Below are 20,374 nucleotides of genomic sequence, written 5' to 3'. Positions count from 1 at the left end.
TTTACATCTCCAGGGGCCAGAGCTGTTGGCACTCTGCCCTAATGTCATCAGGGGAAAGTTGTCTCCTGAGATTACCAGGGTCATGTCCTGCTTTATTATCCAAAGAAGCTGTGCCTGCCCCAGCCCTGGAAGTGTCCAAGGCCAGGTTGGAAGGGGCTTGGAGCAACCTGGGGTAGTGAAAATTGTCCCTGCCCACGGCAGGGGGTTGGAACAAGATGAGCTTTAAAGTCCCTTCCAACTCTAAACATTCTATGATCCTATAATTTTATTATTCTCTTTGCTTATGAACAACTCCCTTTTTATTCTGGTTTTATATTAACATTTTCTCCTATATTCTCACCCTGCCCTTCATTCAAACCAAAGTAATGACTGATGGTCTTATAGGAACAATTCTGACAAGAAAATGGAAGGGCTAAACAGTCTTGGAAAAGGACATGACAGCTCTCCATCCACAAAAAAAGGCTGTTGGGAAAAAAAAGAGGCTTGGGGAAGAGCCTTGAGCACCAATTCCTGGGGAGGGTTGCATGCCTTGGGTTTACTTGTTGCTTCCATGGTGTTCACACTTTCCCAGTCAATTCTGGACACATATCCCATGGTTCCCAATGTCATCTGGGACTGCTGTGGGACATCTGGGATGTCCTTGGCAGGGAACAGTGAGGAAATGTGCTGGAGAACTCCCTGCCCGTTGCACGATTCATCAACCCCAGCCCAAACCAGCAGAGAGGCCAAGCTTGACCCCACTGCCTTTTTGAGCTCCTTTTGCTGTAAGGCGTAAAAACGTGAGGTGGTATCATAGAACCACAGGCTAATCAAGGTTGGAAAAGACCTCCCAAACCATCCAGCCCAACCTTTGACCTTTGACCACCATTCCCATTTCACCATATCCCAAAGTGTCGTGTTCTTTGGATGCATCCAGGGACGGTGACTCCACCACTTCTCTGGGGAGCATCACCCCTTTGGGGTGACCATGGGTGTGCAGGGATGATTGTGTGCATGGAGATGGCCCTGAGGGGTTGGGTGTAGCCTGGATGTGTGGCCTCTTGTGGTGAGATGTGTCCCCTTCCGTGGGGGTTGGTTTCTGATCTCCCTCTCCCTGGCAATACTTGAAATAATTATGAACCCAGTGAAGACTAAAAATCAGCCAAATTCATCTGTGCTGTCAATCTTCTCCACAGATGCTCTGGAGGTGGCATGGAGTCTCTAACCACAGCATCTCAGTGCTTTAATTGTATCTTCTGCTTTGGGAACACAAGCAGAGGAGTGAGTAATCACCACGAGCCCATGAATGAACAGCGAGATTGTGCATGGAGAAACTGAGAGAGAGAGAGAGAGACCACACAGCGAGGAGTGGGAGCCGTGGGATTTGGAGCTGGGGTTTCTTTTTCTCTGTGCACAGTCCACGAGGCCGTGCTGCCCTGTATGATCTCATGGAAGAAGTATATTTTCCATCTGCGAGGAGCTCCTCGCAGTATCAGCTAAGTGCAAATTAGTAGGATCATTAGCCACTCTTTGAGGGAGACGGCTGCCAGGAAGCCTGGCTGTGTGTTTGAGGAAGAATTCCCAATGTCTGTGTGTCTGGAGGAGTATAAATTCTTCTATTCCCCTCCAGTAGCCTAATTAGATTTTACTCTGTTTATTAGAAGAGTTCAGTTGCTAGCTTAACATGAAATAAAATCTGCATGATTAAGAAGTCACGAGCAGTAAAGCTTACAGTGTGCTGGTAGAAATTTTCCTTTTGGATCAGCAGTGATGAAATCCACCAGGGTTAAATAAAGTGAAAGCAGGAGTGTGTTTAGATCCAGCAGCCAGGATCAAAACAGGGTGTCAGGGATGGAGGGAGGGTTGAGAAGGGGTGTCATGCCATTCAAATCATACTTGAAATGAGACAGTTTCTTGGGAAATTGTATTTTTCACCACATAGCAGACTGGATCTTTACTGGAAAACAAGGATAGGAAAGATGCTCTTCCATTTGAAAAGATATTCCTCAGCTCTCCTCACTTCCTTCACAATGTATCAAGAGTCAAGGGCTCTGAAAAGGTCAATTAATTTCTAAATCTATTGGCCTTGGAATAAAAATCCATTGAAGACAATGAGATGCTTGGGGCTAGAATTAGATCTTTACATGGAAAATGCTGAACAATCAAAAACCCCTGAGATTTCTGAAGCTCAGGATTTGCCCCTCACTTTCCAGATCTCTGGTGGCACTGAATTCCAGACATGCATCCCTCAAAATTTCCATGTAACATTTTAGGAACTGAAGGATAGGGGAGCCAGAAAAGAAAACAGGTATTCTGTTTCCACTGACTTGGTTGGGAACAGCTCTGTCACACACAAAGCCATCAGCAATCTGCAACAGGGAGTTTTCCAAATGGTCTTTGAGTTGATGACCCCAAAATCCTACTGAAAAAAAAAACCCTACTGTATTCACTTACCTATAGAATGAAAAATACAGTGTTTTTTCTTTCTCTCAAAAATCTGAGAAAATAAACTCTAATTGCAAATGAGTTTATTCTTTTGGAGGCCCTCCAAGAGCTGTGTCTGATGTAGTTTTTTTGGTGCTGGGGTCTACCTAAAACCTCCGAGTCCAGCCCACCCTGCTGGTAGGGGCAACCTGATCACAGACGTGAAATCCTGCTCCTCGTGGACCATTTAAAAATCCATCAGGGTGCAGATCTGAGGATGAAAGTTGGAAGCCTGGTGTAGAAAGTTCTGGAGCCTAAAAAAAGACAAGAGCAAGCTCAGAGGAGGTTAAGAGTCAAGGGAAGGAGACTGGAAACCTAAAACCTTCCCAAAAAAGCAAAGGGATTTGTACAACCCAAGGGACTAAAAGTACATTTTGGCCCATGCTCTGGTTTTCCTCAGCACGTGCCCAGCCACAAGAGCCCATGTGGTTCTTCTGTTTTCCCAAGTCTTTTGAAATATAGATGCAAGAGTCTCGAATCCCTGCGCTTCCCTGCATTCCTGAAGAAATTGGCCCACCAAGTCGCTGTAATTCAGGATACCACCATACACCCACATGTAAGATTCCTTAACAACTATGCACATTTTTAGGCTCAAATATTTTAGAATTGTTTTCACTGTGCCTGAGCTGTAATTGGCTCAGCTTCCCAAGTGTTGGATCATCTAACTGGAGTGATTTTTGACTCCGAGCCCAGGCACCATATCAAAACATTTATCAATTAATCATAAAAAGTAACTAACATTGTTGTCCACCCAAGAAAAACTGTCACTTACAGACTCATGTATGTTATTCCTTATGAAAGAGCTGCTATATAGAAGTTGATTTCCTGCACAGACCAGGTGGAAAATCTGCTAAAGGCAGAGGTCAAATTTAGTTTAATTTTATACCCTTTGTTAAGAATGTTCTCCCTCTCTCTCTCTCCCTCAAAAAAAAAAAAAAAAGAAAAAGAAAAAAAAGAAAAAAACCCACCCTTGTGCTCCTTTCCAAGTATTCTAAAGTTAATTCATGTGGAAGAAAAAAAAAAAAGATTAGGATAAAATTTCAAATATTAAATTCAAATGCAGGATTAATGAGTTTTATTTCAAAGCCCCAGAGGTTGTCTGGAATTTAGGACATTTTTTTAGTGGCAGACACGAGACACAGCCAGATGCAGTCGTGTTTTGGACCAGCTCAGCACATATTTAGCACCTTGAAGGAGAAATTTTACGTCTGTTTTGTAAAGCAAACATTTCAACTTTTCCAAAATCCCTTGTCCAAAAAATATTATTGTTGCACTGGATGAAGGAAGGGATTTAAACCAAGGAGGACTGGTTGCTCCAGCACAGAGAAATCGCCACCCCATCACCATCCCTGTAGGTGATGTAGATATCCTGCCCCATGCGACAGATCCATAGAAATCATATCTTTATTTTTTAATAACGTGGAGCAAGCTAGATTTAAAAAAACCCAATAAATAAAAGAATTGAACCATTTCCTGAGGCCAAATTCAAGACAGTCCTTGCGACACTCTGCAGGAAAGAGCTTTTTGCAGCTTGGTTTCTCCAAGAGCAGCAGGGAAGGGCTTGGCAGGGGTACAAACATCATTCTTCTCACGGCCTCCCAGCCAGCATGGCAAACCCGGGGCTCCGGGGCTGCTCCCCTTCACACCCTCTCCCTGAGGCAAAGCCCTTGGAGGCCAAACCCCTCCCTTTCATTAAAAGATTTCGTTATCATCCCGAAAAATTAACAGCCTTCAGCTTCCTCCCTGGCAGGGCTGCTCCCAAGAAGCCCAAAGTATCAGTCGTGATTCAGGTCACCATAATTTGTTCAACCCAGAGAGAAATTCCTGTTTTCGTGCAAGTGATGGCTTGGGAAGGGTTGGTAACACCTGTGGAGCTCAGCCTGCAGATCCAGAGCAGGTGGTTGGACCACGGTGTTTTTTGGGCAGCCAAAAGTGCTAAACATTGTCCTGATTGAAATCAAAGAATTAAATCCCCGTTGAGTTCAGTGGAAGAGGAAGGCGGCCAATGTTGAGTTTAATATTTTATGTATTAGCATTGAAATCTTGATGGGAAAGAGCTGAAACCTTGCAGTGAACACCTCCAAATGTTGGAATCTTGTCTTAAAAGATTCCAATTATAGCAAGAAGAAAACACTGGTGTTTCAGTTTCACATTCTGGCACTTGATCAAATGGACATACCACAGTCTGTAAATAGACCCAAAAACTGAAAACTCATTCCAATTAAATTCCTTCATTGCCTTAGGACTCTGACTCACCTATGGACAATCAATGGAATTAACATCAACAGATAATTAGGACTTGGTGATAGGCAAGCTTTAGGTTAATTATTCAATTTAGACAAATACTCACAAAATATTTTTTTCTTATTTCTCTCTGGGATGAAAATCCTACAAGAACAGGTTTTCTCCCCTCCAGTACAGAACAAAAATAGCCCATGGAAGCAGCCCCATCTCACAGTACTTCTGGTTTTGGGGTCCCATCAAAATCAGTAAGTGTGAAAATACAACAAAATATTATGCAAAGTATCAAATATACTTAAAAAAACTCCTAAAGTTTTCTCTGAGTTGCAGCTAAATTTTCTGGTCAACCCCAATTTTATCGCATCTGCTCATAATCTCATCCCATCTCTAACCCTTTTCAACAGCAATGGAAGTTTGGTTTAAATCTTCATTTCCAAGTGGATTTCTTGGCCAGGATGGGAGAAGGTGGATCCAATTGTCGAGAATTGCAGGTTATAAGCGCCTGGAGCTGTTCTGAGTGCAGCTCTGAGCCACCACCAAAGGAAGGGAAAAGCTCTGCAAGGCAGTGGCAGCTGCCCTGACTGCAACCACATTTCACTCACATGAGGCCAATGACTCTTTTGGTCTTTCTCACCTCTGACCTCAACCCTTGACATGGCTTTAAGTTGAAAAATATCTTAAAAATCAAAAATTTCACCAAAACTTGCTGGAGAATCGGTGTTTAACAGACAAAGCCTTGCTATATATTATCAGTGGCACAAGTTTATGCTTCGTTTTGGATATAATAAGAAATGTTTTATCCCTAGACACTGCCTTGCACATGTTCAATCTTTATCAAAACTGCACAGTTTGGCACTTGTGTCCAAAAGTCGCCCCCAAATCAGTTGCATCACTCTGACCCATTGTCCAAGGCCAGCTAAGCTGGAGGCTGAGCCAAGAGACACGTTATCCAAAGGAAAACAGCAATAGCTGAAACGTATCTGAGGCACCAACAGGATGTGAACCCTCCACAACATCTTCCTTTGCTGAAAACCAGTCAGCCCAGCACAATGAAAATATTGGGCTGTGCTGCCACCTGCACCACAAGCACCTCCCAAGGCTGCTTGGCTGGAGAGATTGGATGGTTTTCCATTCTTGGCCTGGCCTCTGGTGTGAAACATTCCCACAGCTGGATGTGAACAAAGAGTGAGGCATCCCAGTGATGGACAAGAGGCTCGAGCCAAGCCCTGGCCTGGGTGGAAGCCTGTTCCATGACCAGTTGCTCCACATCTGGCTCGCTGCTTGGGGATGTCCTACATGGAGCCGTGAGGTTTTTATGGGCACTCCATCTATCATTGCATCCCGGGGAAAAAAAAATAGAAAAAAGAACAGCAAAAAGAATAAAATGGAGATTTTTATGGGCCTAGGAGGAGCTAACCTGGAAATATCACTGGCACAGATAGAGCTGTTGAGCAGACAATAGCACTGGGGTATTGCCATGGGTTTGTTTACCCAAACGTGGCCGTCCTCGCTGTGAGGTCCCCACCCTCCTGGTCCCCAGCCTGGGGAGCTGGTGGAACACAAGCTGTGATTGCCATGCTGACAGCTTTATTGCCTCCCTGACCTTGCTATTTTTAAGGGAACAGGTTATCTCCGTGATGTAATCAGGTCTTCCTCGTGCTGTGAGGTCATTCCCACTGCAGGGAGCTGGAGCCTTTGGTCCTCGCTCGCTTGGAATGCCAAGTCAGCTGTTCCAGGTGTCCAGGAGCTTATGGCACTGGTTGGACTGAAACCTACTGAGACTGATTCTCTTTTCCCAAATCACCCAGAAAATACAGCTTTGGTTCCCTCCTTCAAACCTAGCTTATCCAAATTGATAAAGAGAATTTAAATATCCAAATTTTGAGACTTCAAGCTTAAAAGAGCAAGATTAATTAAATGTGCATTTGTGTTAGGAGTGGGAAATTGCAAGTGCAAGTTATAGTTCACAAGTGATTCTCTGGAATAAGTGCAGTAAAGAAATGATAAAAATAAGTTGTTGCACTTCCATTTTGAAGGTTCTTGTTGCAAAGCAAGTGGACAGAAAGGCCAGACCTTCACTTAGGGAAAATAAAATTTCCCAGCAGACTGAGTTCTACACAGTTCTTAAAGGCTTTATGTCAAGATTATTTCTCTGGAGAAGACAAAAACATTATTTCATCAAATGCTTAAAAACTTGGGTCAAATTGGACAAGCATTTACTGATTTATTAACTATTTATGCAACATCATCTGTATGTAAGCTATTTACTCAGAATGACATGACTTAAAAGCTCTCTCCTATTCTAAAATTCTTGTCTCCTGTCCTAATTCCATGAGACACTCACAGCATAGGTTAGATGAGCTCTGTTAGGAAGCATTTTTCCAGCTCCCATGGGACTAGAACACCTTTTCCAGTCTCAGCTGGAAAGAGGAAATAAAAAAAAAATTAGAAATCAAATCCTATTTGAGCTAATTGAGTCCAAACACAGCCAAAGGTATCCAAGATGCTCCAAAGAATTTTCCCAGTCCCTATTCTTCTTGAGCCCAGTGTCAAGTTGTTTGTGGAACCCAACCACAAAACTGCCTGGAAGGTTTCCTTGGCTTCTCTCAGCCTGCAGGCAAACCTTGAGGGATGCATTAAAAGAAATGGGGTCTTGTCCTCCATAGTTCCTAGGGAATGGGAAAATGGGCTTATGGGCTATTAAATCCCTCTGTTCCTTCAGAGGTGGTGGAATGGGGACATCTCTGACCTCCAGGGAGTGGCCACGGGTTGTAACCTGCACAGGGACATGGTTCCCATAACGTCACAGCAAGAAGAGGTGAGCTGGAGCAAAAATAAATTCACTTTCTCACCAAACACCCTCCTATTTTTCCGAGTCCAGATAAGCAAATTAAAAATGATGTCATGGCTCCCCCAGGACACTGCAACACGCTGCCATTTGTCCAGCCAGAGTACAACTCCTATTAGTGTGATATAACCCAGTAGTTGGGAACTCAATAGGAAAAACAGAGCTGGAATTTAATAAAAAAACCTCTACAGCTTTTAACTCATTGCCCTCAACACGCAGAGCTACTGTAAGTGAGTGCCTCAACATGAACACTCCGAAGACCAAAGAATTAAAGTAAATGCAATCAGCAGATTACTAAATACCAATGGGAAATTTAGAGCTCTAGAGCAAAATCCCAGAGCATTAAAGGATTTACTGCTTGGCATTGATGAGAAGCAAGTCTTTGGATTTCCATTTCTACCCTTAATTAGCAACTAAGGTTTTTTTTAGTCTAAACTAAGTCACAAAAGATAACACACCCTAAAAGAAAATAGATAGCAGTGCAATAATCTTCATAAAATGTCTTATTAAAAATTAGAAGAAAAAAATAACAGATTCAAATGGAAAATCAATTTCCAGGACTTCCATTTCCTTTTGTTTTCTTGTCTTCCCACCCATGCTCAGCTGTTTTCTAATAACATTCAGCTCTTTGCTAGCGAGGTTACCAAGGGTGGTAACAAAGATAGCATTTGAAGCCCAAAAGGGAGGCTCCCTTTTAGAAGGGACATTTTAGGAGTGTTCTTGCTCCTTCACAGCATGGGGTTTGAAGGTTTGCTGTCTCCCTGCCCAGCTTCCACTGGAAGTAGGATCTAAAATGGATGAGCCGTGTTCTGCGTGGCCTCAGCTCTGAGCAAAGCAGCCGTGTGAAGTTGAGTGGTTTTTATGGATTCTCTGGGACGGGGAAAGACAAGGATTTTCTGGTAAAGGAGGAGATCCCTGGCTGGTTCTCCTCTGATCCCACCTACCATTTGTACCTTTGGTGGTGTGCTCCCAGCAGCTGCTTTGGCAGGGTTTGCTGGAGCATTCCTGCTTTGTGGAGCGTTCCCAGCTGCCAAGGTGCACCAAGGATTTGATGTCTGGTCTCCTGACCTGGGATACCCACTCCCACGGCACCATTTCGAGCACAGCTCCTGCCATGGCTTCAAGAAAAGCTGTAAAATATAAGCAGCTCCTTCAGAACAGGAGAAAATTGCAAGTCTGAGAGTTAAATCTGAAGAAATTTGTAATAACGAGGCCAATCCCAAACAAACCTCATGCTTCAGTGAGGAGGCTGAGGTCCTGCTGTGAATCACTCCCTGCTTTTCTCCCTTCATCAGAGAGCCCAAAAATTAATTTGGTCCACATAAAAATTAACTATAGAGTGATCTGAGTGTGATCCAGATCCACAGATCCATCCCTCCATGGCTTCACAGTCCAGGATTCAAATCAAATCCAGCTCCAGCATCAAACAGGTCATCTAAGCCTGTGAATCATCTATGGAGAAAAACTCCACTAAATTAAATGTACCCTAGAAGTTGCCAAGTTGGTATAAAGCACTCAAAAAATATTGGATTGTTTAAGAGTTATTTATTTTAAAAAGTCGACTTTGAATTATTTTTGTCTTGTAGTTTGCAGTCCTTTGGGTTGAAACCCGGACACTTGTTGGACATTGACAAAGTTTTCATTGTGTGCTAAAATAATTATTTATGCATCTGAAAATGCATCAATTATAGTCATAAAATTGCAGGAGCTGAGTTCTTAAAATAAATTATCAAACACCATGCAAAGTAAAGTTTTCATTCACAAAAAAAATAAAAAGGAAAAAAAAATTCCACAATCCAGCCACAACCAAAGAAAGCAAAACCCCAGAAGCCTTTTAATGAATTACTTAACAAGTGGTGATACTTCAATTTAGGGTCATTCCTTACACCCTGATTCTCAAGGTGAATCCCGAATGAATACAATCTGGAGGCACTGATGGATATCTGCCCATCCCAGCCAGCAGCCCCCTTTACTCAGAGCCTGAGCTGAGGCTTTAATGTATTTTGGGTTTGTGACACCTCTGCTATGGCCGGGAGCGACAGGGACAGCGGGAATGTGATGGACCAGCATCGGGACTGGGACTGCCCTGCACTACTCGGGGACAAGAGACAAAGCAACTCCCTCCCTTGTTTTTTTAATTTGTTAAAATAACAGCTCCATATTCCCAGGGGCAAATGTCAGGAATAATTGCATGCAAATTGCACTGGAGTCACGCTGAGGCACCCAGTGCCACCCAAGGGCTCCAGAAGGGTTAAAATCGAGGAGTTCACTTAATTTACAACTCGAGACCTTTATCGTCTCCCGGTGACTTTGGGGGCTCACATTTCGAACTTAATTACTTGTTCAGCAATCAGGCCGGGGCGAGAGATAGATGTGTTCTGTGTTTAGCCCTCGCAGCTGTGAATTGTTTATTTACTTATCGTCAGGCCAGGGATGGCTGCAATTTAAAGGTTCAGATCTCTGCTACCCCGAGCGGGGAAGGTCTTCCTTTAAACACTTCCATATTCCGCGGTGGAATTCCGCTGGAGATGCCCATCTTCTCCTCCCGTTCCGGGTAACGGGGCCAGCAGGTGTTCCTGGTTAGTGGCCACTGGGGTTATTCACGCCGAGCAGTCGCTGCCAAGTTCACAATCGGGACGAGGGATCTGCGGAGATAAATTCGGGAAGGTGAAAAGCGGGCCAAGGAGATGAGGAGAGATGAATTCCAGCGAGCCGGCTCCCGTGGAATGGCTCGATCCCTATCTGGGACAGCTTCAAACGGTGGCTGCCAGCAATTCCTAAGCCAAATGGTGTAATTACAATTTCAGCTGTCAAATGGTGACCAGATGGCTTTATCTTTCACACCAGAGGCCTGAGAAGTTGGTTAGGTGTGACCTCTCCACATACCAATCCACCTGCAGAGCACAAGAGGCCCACGAGTGCCGGAATTCCCGGCGTTCCCAACGTGTCCATCCTCGGCTTTGATAACTTTGGAGCAAAGCTGTGTAAAACCAACAGCATCAATTTTCACAGGGTCGCATCCCCCTCAAATGCAGCACTACTGTCGGAATCTGAGGTATTGATGATTCCAAGATTGTAGAAAGTCTCTGTCTTTCAGCCCCGCTGCCAAAGCAGAAGCCAGAATTGGTCTGTGCTGGTTTCCAGGTGGTTTATTCTGTTTATCTCTCACATGTTCTGCTGCCCTGCCCAGCTCTGTCCTGCAGGGCAGCGTGTGGGGCTCTGCCCTCAGTGGGATGTGACAAACATTAAATACCAGAAACTCCCTGGGCTGGATTTACAAGAACGTGCCAATATCTGTCACCTACGTTGGACAGTGTGTCCCCAGCCGGAACCAACAGAAAAATGCCAACACCACAGTGAGACATGGAGGGCATGAAGAAGGAGAAAAAGGACAAGGCACACCCAATTTCCTCCATCTTGTCCTCTTTGGACCCCTCATCTAGAATCCTAAAATTTTACTTTTTCACCCGTGCCACACTTAATTATTACTTCTATCAAACACTCAGAGCTGGTAATTCATCCTGTAAGATTGCAAACTCTTTTCCATGGGCAGAGATCACTGACAGTGTCTCTTGGGGCTCTGTACAAGGGGGTTCCTGACCCCTGCCAGGATCCCAGAGACCTTCCAGGGCAGCCAGAGGGAAGCTCTGGATTCCCACACAGCACCAGAAATGCTGTGGGAGCACTTGGCGGGGTTGGACTTGTTGGGGATTGGAATTAAATTATCCTTAAGGTCCTTCCAAACCAAACTCTGTATTTCAGCACATGAGAGTCACTGGGTTACAATTAGGGGATGATCCCTGTTATTTTCTTAGGGCTCACACAGACTTCCCATCCACCCAGGAAAGAAAAAGTTGTGTAGAGGAAGAGAATCTCAGTTCCATAGTTGGCCAGAAAATGACATTTCAGAAGGGAAATTGGTGAAATTCCCTGCCAAGAGGGAAAAGCCAAAGTGGCCTGACCATCCAGGCATCGCTGCTGTCCTTGTGATGTGCCTGAGGGAGGAGAGGATGGTGGTGGAAGCAGGCTGGACACAGCCCCTAAAAAACCCCAGTGTAGCTCCAGGAGAGGGGCTCTGGGCAAAGCCCAGCCCAAATTCCCAGCAGCAGCAGCTCGGGAGGTCAGGGGCTGCCTGGGGAATGTCCCATGACCCGTTCCACTGCCACAGGCAGCTCTCTCCAGCCTCCAGGAAAGCTCGGGCTGTTCCCACACGGAGCTTTGCAGCAGGTCTCAGATTAGAGCAGTATTAAAAGTAAGGACTTTGGGGTCGATATTAACCCCAGAGAATTCTGCCTGTGGGCAGGTGGAGGGGCTGACAGACATCAACAGCAGCAGCAGAGTTTCTGCCTCCAGGCTCTTGCAGCAGCCAACTGCTTTTGATTTAAAGAAAAGACTTTCCTGTCCTGTGCTCTTATGAGAAACACACTTTTCTCCCAGTCCCAAGGTTATTTCTATCCCACAGATGAGGAGAAGGGGATGCAAGCTGACAGGGAACATGGCAAGGAAGTCTAAAGCACAGAGGTGCTGCTTCCTAATATTTTTTTGTATTATCATCACCACTGCTGTGGGAACGAATTACCAATCTCTGCAAGCGATCATTGAAGTGGTTTAATAATAATATGGAAACAAACAAACAAAAAAAAATAGATCAGAACTTTCCAGTCTTGAAGAATTATAGGACGTATTATTGGACATACACAAAGAAACAAAAATGCAGATAATTCCAGGGCGATTTGGATTTTCTCAGAAACAGATCTACAATCATATGTGTCACTTCAGTAAAGGCAAAGAAAAGAGCCTCCATAGGCATAATTGAATTAGAGAAAATCCTGGAATTTGATGAGAGATAAAGTTACCACTAATTCTCTTAGAAGAAAAAAAAAAAAAAGAAAAAAAAGGGATAAAATTAAAATGTCAAAAGAGCAGTGAGCTGTTAAATTGAACCCTCAGTTTTGGGTGCGTTCACGGTTGTGTTGGCAGCACATCCGTGGACACGCCGAAGTAAAACCACTGCAAATGAGGAAGAAAACACCCAAAATGCAACTTTGAAAAGGGCTGAAATGAACAGCACAGAAATGGTTCGGGATTTCCAAAAGAGAATTGCAAGGCAAAAACAAATACAAGCAAAATCTGGACCAGTAACAGCCCCAAATGTGCTGGGGTTGGGATGGATTCTGTGGGCTGGATTGATGAGAGGGGTACCAAAGACATGGACCCAGCCAGATCCCAGGCTGGCCCTCACCCACTGAGACAGAAAATGGGAGAAATATTTGTTTCTTCCAGTATTTTGCTATATTTCTCCTTTGTTTCAATTTTTGCTTCTGCTGACGTTGAGTTGACAGCAGATGCGCGGGGGTTCAGGGCTGCAGCCTCAGCTCAGGGAAGTGGGGATTTTCAGAGAACTATGAAAATTTAACTCAGATGAACCTTGCCCTGATTTAACAGACTTAAAATGACAGAAAGGAACTTCTTGGGTTCTCAGGCCAGCAGAGGAATTACTGCAAAAACCCTGTGACAGAGAGATTAAAGGCAATGGGCACAAGGAGCTGTTTCGAAGGTGAGGCAGAAGGGAGGGGATCCCTTGTGCTGGCTCCCCAGCCCTGCTGCTTCACTCAGCCTTTTCCCACACTTAAAGGGAAGCAAAACAGTTCTCTGAGAGCCTGAGGGAACCCAAAGAACAAGGTGGGCTGGGAAGGATGTGCCACGATTCTGCTTGGTACCAGAATGCTGCCCCAGATATGAAGTACAGAGACGGAGGTCCCCACATGATATGACTCCGGTATTATTTTTGTCCCAAATACACAGAATGCTGGCTATAGCAATCATCTAGGAATAATGTCAGTCCCAAATGCCTTTTTTAACCCAGGAATATTCAGCAGAGCACTGGAGAGATGCACTTCTGCCAGTGATGCCGATGCTTTTGCAGTGCTGGAACCTGGGGGTGAGGAAAATCCCATTTTCTGACTGTTGCTCATCACCCCTCTGACATTTCAAAGAGATTTTATCTGTCTAGCATGGAAGAGTTCCCAAACTGTTTTTATTAAGAGGACTTTTGTATGCCAGCAATGAATATTACTCTATTACTGAAAGGAATCAAAAGCTAAAGTGCCTGCGTGTACAGTTAATCTATCCAAACAGAAAATGTTTCTTAAAAAATTACGGCACTATTTTTATAACAAACCTCAGCCAAACTCACAACTGAATAAATGGAATGTGTTCTTTTAAAACCAATTTATTTTTTTGATCGTGGGCAAGAAATCCTCTCCTTGCTTTCATTCATCAAGTAATGCTTCACCTTCCCCCCATATTTGTGTGAAGAGATTTGTCTGTGATGGGATTTTTGCTTTGGGGACATCGGATTGAAACACTCCCAGGGCTGGAAGGTGGATGTGAGCATCACAGCCAGCCCGTGGTTTCTCTTTTTAACAAAACCATGAACAAGGCAAGGAAATGCCTCACAGGGGCCAGGAGTGATGGGGAAGAGCCACCCTAAAAAGCCCTGATCCACCTAAATAAAGCATCGGGTCAGAGCCATAAGAATTCCTATAAGAATTCCTATAGGATTATACAAGGAATCTATTCCTGCTGACACGCTGTGAAGGCAAAACCACAGAGCCACTGTCTTTATGTTATTTAAAACTGGCCTGCACACTCATTACCACAACCTAATTATCATTAGCGTTGCTTAAAGCAGAGTTTGGCCCTTCCTGGTTTTTACTCCCTAATTATTATTACGGTTTTACTTTAACTAGAAGCCCGTGCAGAGCTCTCCCTGCAGTTTTTTTCAGTATTTATTTAGACTCGCACCGCTTCCCAAGAGCACAATTTGAATGTCCCAAGCCTCATCCCACGATCTCTCCCTCCCCAAAATGCTGAGCATTTTTGATGCCGTCACGAAGAGGAGTCGGAGCGAACAATTTGCAGCCTGCGAGGACCCTAAAATGTGGTTAAACATTCCTGGAGGAGGCGGTGATGAATAGGCAAGCAGGGTAACCTGACCCCCAGGGCTTAAACATCCCCTTTTTGTTTGTTTGTTTGTTTTTTTCTCCGGAGCTTTCCAGGAGTTTCAGCCACGAGCAAAGCCGGGGGCCTTAAAAGAAAAAAAAAAAAACAAAACAAAAAAAAAAAAAAAAACCAAAAAACAAACAAATAAAAAAACCCCCCACCAAAACCAAACCAAAACAAAGCCACGAAAATGCTTTAATTCCTACAATTCGCTCATTTGTGTACGTGGTTTTTAAGAGGGAGTGATTCCCGCTGCAAGCTAGAGAAAAAAAAAAAAATTAATTTGAATTTCTCCCCTCTGGTTTTCGTGGTGAAAGAGAAACTCTGTGTGGGTGCTGTGCCATTCCCGAGTGTTTGAACGCTGCTTTTTCTGCTGCCCTGCTAAAGGTCAAAAGCAGGTAATGGATGTCGAAATTTCCACACACTGGGGTAAGCTCGGAGCTTGTTGACTTTAATATCGGTTTTCTTCCACCGCGGGGAAAAAAGAAAAAAAAAAAAAGAAAAAGAAAAAGAAAAAGAAAAAAAATAATTCCAGCTTCTCATTGATTTTTCATGGAAATTCACCAATTTCTCCTTGTTTAAGATCTGGTCTCCGATTTCTCCTTGGTTATAATTTTGCTCTGCCCCCCAGCTGAAGCCCGGCTTTGTTTCAGCTCAGGATGGTGATTTATTTATTTTGCACAAACAAAAATCCCGGTGTGCTGGAGGTCGGTGCTGAATCACAGGGGATACCTCAGGAAAAAACCAAACCAAGCCCACGGGAAAACCCACCTTGAGAAAAAGGAGAAAGAGCGGAAGAAAAAGTGGGGAGAAAAAATGGGAATGTGCCGGTGCCTTTGTGCGGAGGAGAATAAGGAGCTCAGCGTGGCAGAATTCAGCAGAGCGAGATTGGAAATGGGAATTTTGGGAATCCCGGCTCGCCCTGGAGGGGTTGGCTTGGCTTGGGTTGGGTTCAGCTCCGCGGCCTCAGCCCTTCTGCTCCCAGCTCCAAACAAGAGGCAAGGCTGGGAAAATTTGGATTTCTCCAACTCTCTGTCCAAACTGGATGGAATGAGCCATGGAAATTCATGGTTGTGTGTGTGTGTGTGTGTGTGTGTTTGTGTCCCGGTTGTGCAAGGGGCAAAAATGACCTTTAAAACCCCAACATTTTTGTTATCGTTGTTGTTAATTGCTGCAGAGCTGGATTGGGATGCTCCCAAGGGCTCCCAAGAGTTGAACCACTTTTTTTTTTTTTCAGATAAATCAACATAAATGTTGGTATTCGTTGACCCTTTTGAGCTCTTGTGGGTATTACAGGGACAATATTTAAAACTTACATTTGAAAGTATATCTGGGACATGAACGCTCATTTTGTTATTGCTGGAGTCTAGAAAATGAAGCTATTTAAATTATAAATTTTTACTAATTATCACTGAGTCACACTTTGAAATAAAACTATGTGCCCACTGCATTAAAAAAAAATTAAAAAATATTTGAACACATCAGTTATCAAAATAAGCAGAATATTCCCTCCCATGGGAGTAGAGGAAGGGTCATTAAAAAAAGTTCAACACATCAGCCTTTGAGCATTTGCTCTGAAAATTAATGCAGGTAAAGAAAGGCACAGTAAGGAATGCAAAAAATGGGCAAAAATTGTACTATGAGAAAATTCTGTAGCCTAAAATAATGTTTTTTACTAGATAAAACAAAATAAATGCTTTAACATATATTTTGCCATTAGTAGAAGTGTATATTTAATTATATATAAATCTTCAGGTAACATTTCTGATACAGCTTGTCAGTCTTAATTCTGACAAATAACACTGGTTTGTTATTAAATAATAATAATCAGGAGGTTTTAAAGCCATTCAAACACAGTGCCTTGAAATCAAAATCCAGATTTAATTCTTTAGAATGTTTTTCCCAAATGAGGATAAATGTGGAGTCTGCCCTTTAAATTAAATGACAGCAAGAAGTCAGGGGGGAAAAAAAACCAAAACAAACCAAACAATAGCAAACAGTCTGAGACTGATTCTGCTCATTGTAAACAAGGGGCTGGCTCTAATTCAGTTAATGAGATTTCACCAGTGTAAATTGAATTAGGTTCATTATCCCATGATTAAAACGATCTCTATCATTGCAAAAGAAAAAAAAATAACAGTTAAAGGACTTTTTTTTTTTTTCTAATTTAACAAAAACTGCTGGAATGAAATGTAAAAGCAGAACTCGCAAAATAACTGTGAGCAGAAAATTATTTTTAAATATTTATTAATATCTGCTTTTATTAAAAAATTATTAATTTTTACTATTTAAAACTGCATCCATGACTCACCAGGACAAAAGTACTTCATGCTATAGACATTAAAAAACGGGTTTTCTTCTTATTTTCATCTTTTTCTTTGCTCAGCAGACAACACCCCCACAAAATGTGTGTAAAATTCCTTTGCCGATGGGTGCAGCAAGGCATGGCTGAGTTCTCAGGTGTTTGAAACTGTAGAAAACAGGGAAGGGCTGTGTCTAATCTGCTCTACATTATACATTATTATATATACATTATGTATATCTGCTTTGCATTATAGTATATTATATATACATCACATTGTTACGGGTTTTAAGTGCTGCGCAACAACTAATTATCTTGATGACGCCTTTCATTGACTAAAAAGCAGCGACAACGCCCCGCGAGGGGACAGGGGAGGGTCGCTTTCCCCCGATAAAACCATTAAACCTCCTGTTGATAAAGCAAATTATGCCGCGAGTATCCAACAAGTGCTGAAAAGATAAATACGCTCCCAAAGGCGAGGCGGAGGCGGCTCTGCCTGTCCCAGCTCCAAACTTCCAATGCCACCTAATGGAGAGCCCGCACCTCGCAGCGATCCCTCCTGGCCTTTTCCAGCCCCCAAAAAAGCTCCAGAAAGCCGAGGCTGCCGCGGTGGGATCCCAAAATCCCGCGGCAAATGTTGGGATCGCCTGGCTGGATGCCGGCGCTCCAAAGGAGCGGCTCACGGTGCCTCAAGTGGGATTTTGGGGGTGCTTTGGGGTGCGAGGCTCGGATTTGGGATCTCCGCGGAAATCCCGAGCTCCTGACGGGAGGAAAACGCTGGTCCGGGTGTAGAGGGACGTGAAAATGGCTCGGGATGTGAAAATGGATCGGGATGTGAAGAAAATAACCCGGGATCAGCAAATAACCCGGGATAAGCAAATAACCCGGGATGCTCAAATAGCCCAGGATGCACAAATAACCCGGGATGTGAAAATGGCTCGGGATGTGAAGAAAATAACCCGGGATCAGCAAATAACCCGGGATAAGCAAATAACCCGGGATGCTCAAATAGCCCGGGATGTGAAAATAGCCCGGGATGTGAAAATGGCTCGGGATGTGAAGAAAATAACCCGGAATGCTCAAATAGCCCAGGATGCACAAATAACCCGGGATGTGAAAATGGCTCGGGATGTGAAGAAAATAACCCGGGATAAGCAAATAACCCGGGATGCTCAAATAGCCCGGGATGTGAAAATAGCCCGGGATGTGAAAATGGCTCAGGATGTGAAAATGGCTCGGGATGTGAAGAAAATAATCCGGGATGAGCAAATAACTCGGGATGAGCAAATAGCCCAGGATGCACAAATAACCCAGGATGCACAAATAACCCAGGATGCACAAATAGCCCAGGATGCACAAATAACCCGGGATGCACGAATAACCCGGGATGCACAAATAACCCGGGATGCACAACTAACCCGGGATGCGCAAATCCCCCTCCCTGAGGCGTGGCCGGGGCACTCTGTGCGTCCTCCCCGTGGCTCGGCTCACACGTGGGGACACCGAGAGCGGGGACAGGCTGAGGATGAATCTGTCCTGGCCTCCGGCTGCCCTCGGCGTGTCGGGTCGGGGCTCTGCAGCACACCCAGCACACTCCCCGTGCGTGCACATCCCCGGGAATGCTCCCGCACCCGCCGGGCAGCGCTGCACACACGCAGGTTAGCCATGCACAAAGATAAACACAGGGCCAAACCGCTTTTGGGAACAGCTTTTCGGACTGAATCCCAAAGCAGGCCCCAATTTGAAGATGGTTTGGGATTTCCCACTGAAGGTGGTTGGAGATTTCCCGGTGCAACACCCCTGGAGTCCAGCAAGCAGCTGGGATTTTGCTCTGCCCTGTCCCCCTTGCAGCTGAACAAAGCCCCATTCTCTCTGACCCGAATGTATTTTCTTTACACCATACTTAGGATTTCCCTCTGATTTATTTCTCTAGGGCTGGATCCAAAGCTCCCGCTGATTTCGGGAGGTTTGGGGTAGGGCCCTGCACTTCTGCAGCTCCAGACCTGCTGCAGCCAGGGGTGAATCTGTGCTGATTTGAATGATAAATATCGGCCAACACACAACAAAGTTTAGAAAGGGGGCTTGAAGGGGGAGGAAAAACATCAATTTTCCATAAAGCTTGCTCTGCTCATGCCAAGCTTTACACCCCATCACCACCAATTTTAAGCACACTGTGGTATGGCAAGATTAGGGATAAAAATTAACTATGAGAAAGATACATATTTAAGATTTACAGGTTTTTAATTGCACAGATCTTCTACAGTTTTTACACTTCAGCGGGATTAAAGACAGTAGAGCTGGGAATAAAATACAAAGGGAGCTTTGCTGCTTTAAAAAAAAAAAAAAAAAATAGTAAACCAAGCTCAGACAAACCCCACAACAAAAAACCCGAAGCAAATAAAGGCGAATGGAACAGATTTCCATGTTTACTTTTCTTTCTGCAGTTGGATCCCTTGTCGTAGCCACAAGAACTGCAAGCATAAGGTACGGAATGGGAAATAAAAGACAGGAAAAAGAAACAAAAATTAAAAAAAAAAAAAAAAGGCAATTTCAGGAGAAGGAAGCAAACCCAAGAGCTGCGCAGAGCCGCTGCCCCTGCTCGGGCTCCGTCCCTGGAGCTGCCAGCGGGACGGGGACGCTGCAAACCCCGGCTCGCAGGGGAGGAAGAGGAAGAGGAGGAGGGTTTCGGGATGGGGAGAGGGAAGAGAAAAAGTGCAGTACCTACAGCTCGATGCGTCCTCCAGCCCCCAGCCTCCGCTTCTCTCTCTCTCTCTCTCCCTCTTAAGTCAAAAAGGAAATGCGGTTCTTTTTTTTTTTTTTTTTTACTTTCTTTCTTTTTTTTTTTTTTTTTTCGGAATCAGAAAACGAACCGTCAGGAAGTTGGCAAAACCTCCGACTAAACAAACAATGGAGGAAATGCAACAAATTCGCTTTTTTGGCGGCGGCGGAGCGAGGGCGGGCGGCGCGCAGGCAGCGCAGGGAGCTGCGCAGCGCTCCCAGGGCTCCGAGCCGCGATTCCCTCACATTCCTGCGGGATTTTTTATCCCACGGACACCCATTCTCTGCGGCCAGGTACGCGGGGCAGGGATGGGCTCCTGCGTCCCCCACCCCCGGCAGAAATGCCCACATCTCTCCGCTAAAGGAGATGCGCCCGTGCGGGATGCGCATCAATTCCCAGGAATTATCTTCCCTTCCCACGGGCTGGGATAAGCAGGATGGAGGAATGAGCGAGTTCCGTGTTGGCGTTTCTGCCACAAGCGCGGTTTGTACAAGGACGAGGGTAGCAGGGAGAGGTTTCAGAGGAGTTTGGTTTATATATATATTATTTTTTCCTAATTTTTCTACAATTCACCCGTTCCCCCCTCATCCTGGAATTTGGTTCTCTGCGGAGCGAGACGCTCACATCCCCCTCCGCGACTCCCTGAGGTAAAACAAACAAACGGGAGGATCTTGGAAGATGCGCGGAGCTGTGCCCTGTCCTGCCCGGGGCTGAGTGGCTCCTTAGGCTCCAGTTC

General features: G+C 44.6%; 1 long non-coding RNA gene across 1 annotated transcript; it reads right to left on the bottom strand.

The window, feature by feature from the left end:
• Positions 1-2,439: 2,439 nt before the first annotated feature.
• On the bottom strand, positions 2,440-19,645 carry LOC110474494 (uncharacterized). Its single transcript, XR_013340736.1, has 4 exons — positions 19,581-19,645; positions 9,969-10,197; positions 8,497-8,682; positions 2,440-2,717 (listed from the first exon to the last, which is right to left on the bottom strand). It is a non-coding gene; the product is annotated as an uncharacterized LOC110474494 (long non-coding RNA).
• Positions 19,646-20,374: the final 729 nt, after the last annotated feature.

The sequence above is a fragment of the Lonchura striata genome, chromosome 13, assembly GCF_046129695.1.
Source record: "Lonchura striata isolate bLonStr1 chromosome 13, bLonStr1.mat, whole genome shotgun sequence".
Classification (NCBI taxonomy): Eukaryota; Metazoa; Chordata; class Aves; order Passeriformes; family Estrildidae; genus Lonchura; species Lonchura striata.
Note: the sequence above shows the minus strand (reverse complement) of the source record. Positions and strands in the feature narration are given on the sequence as shown.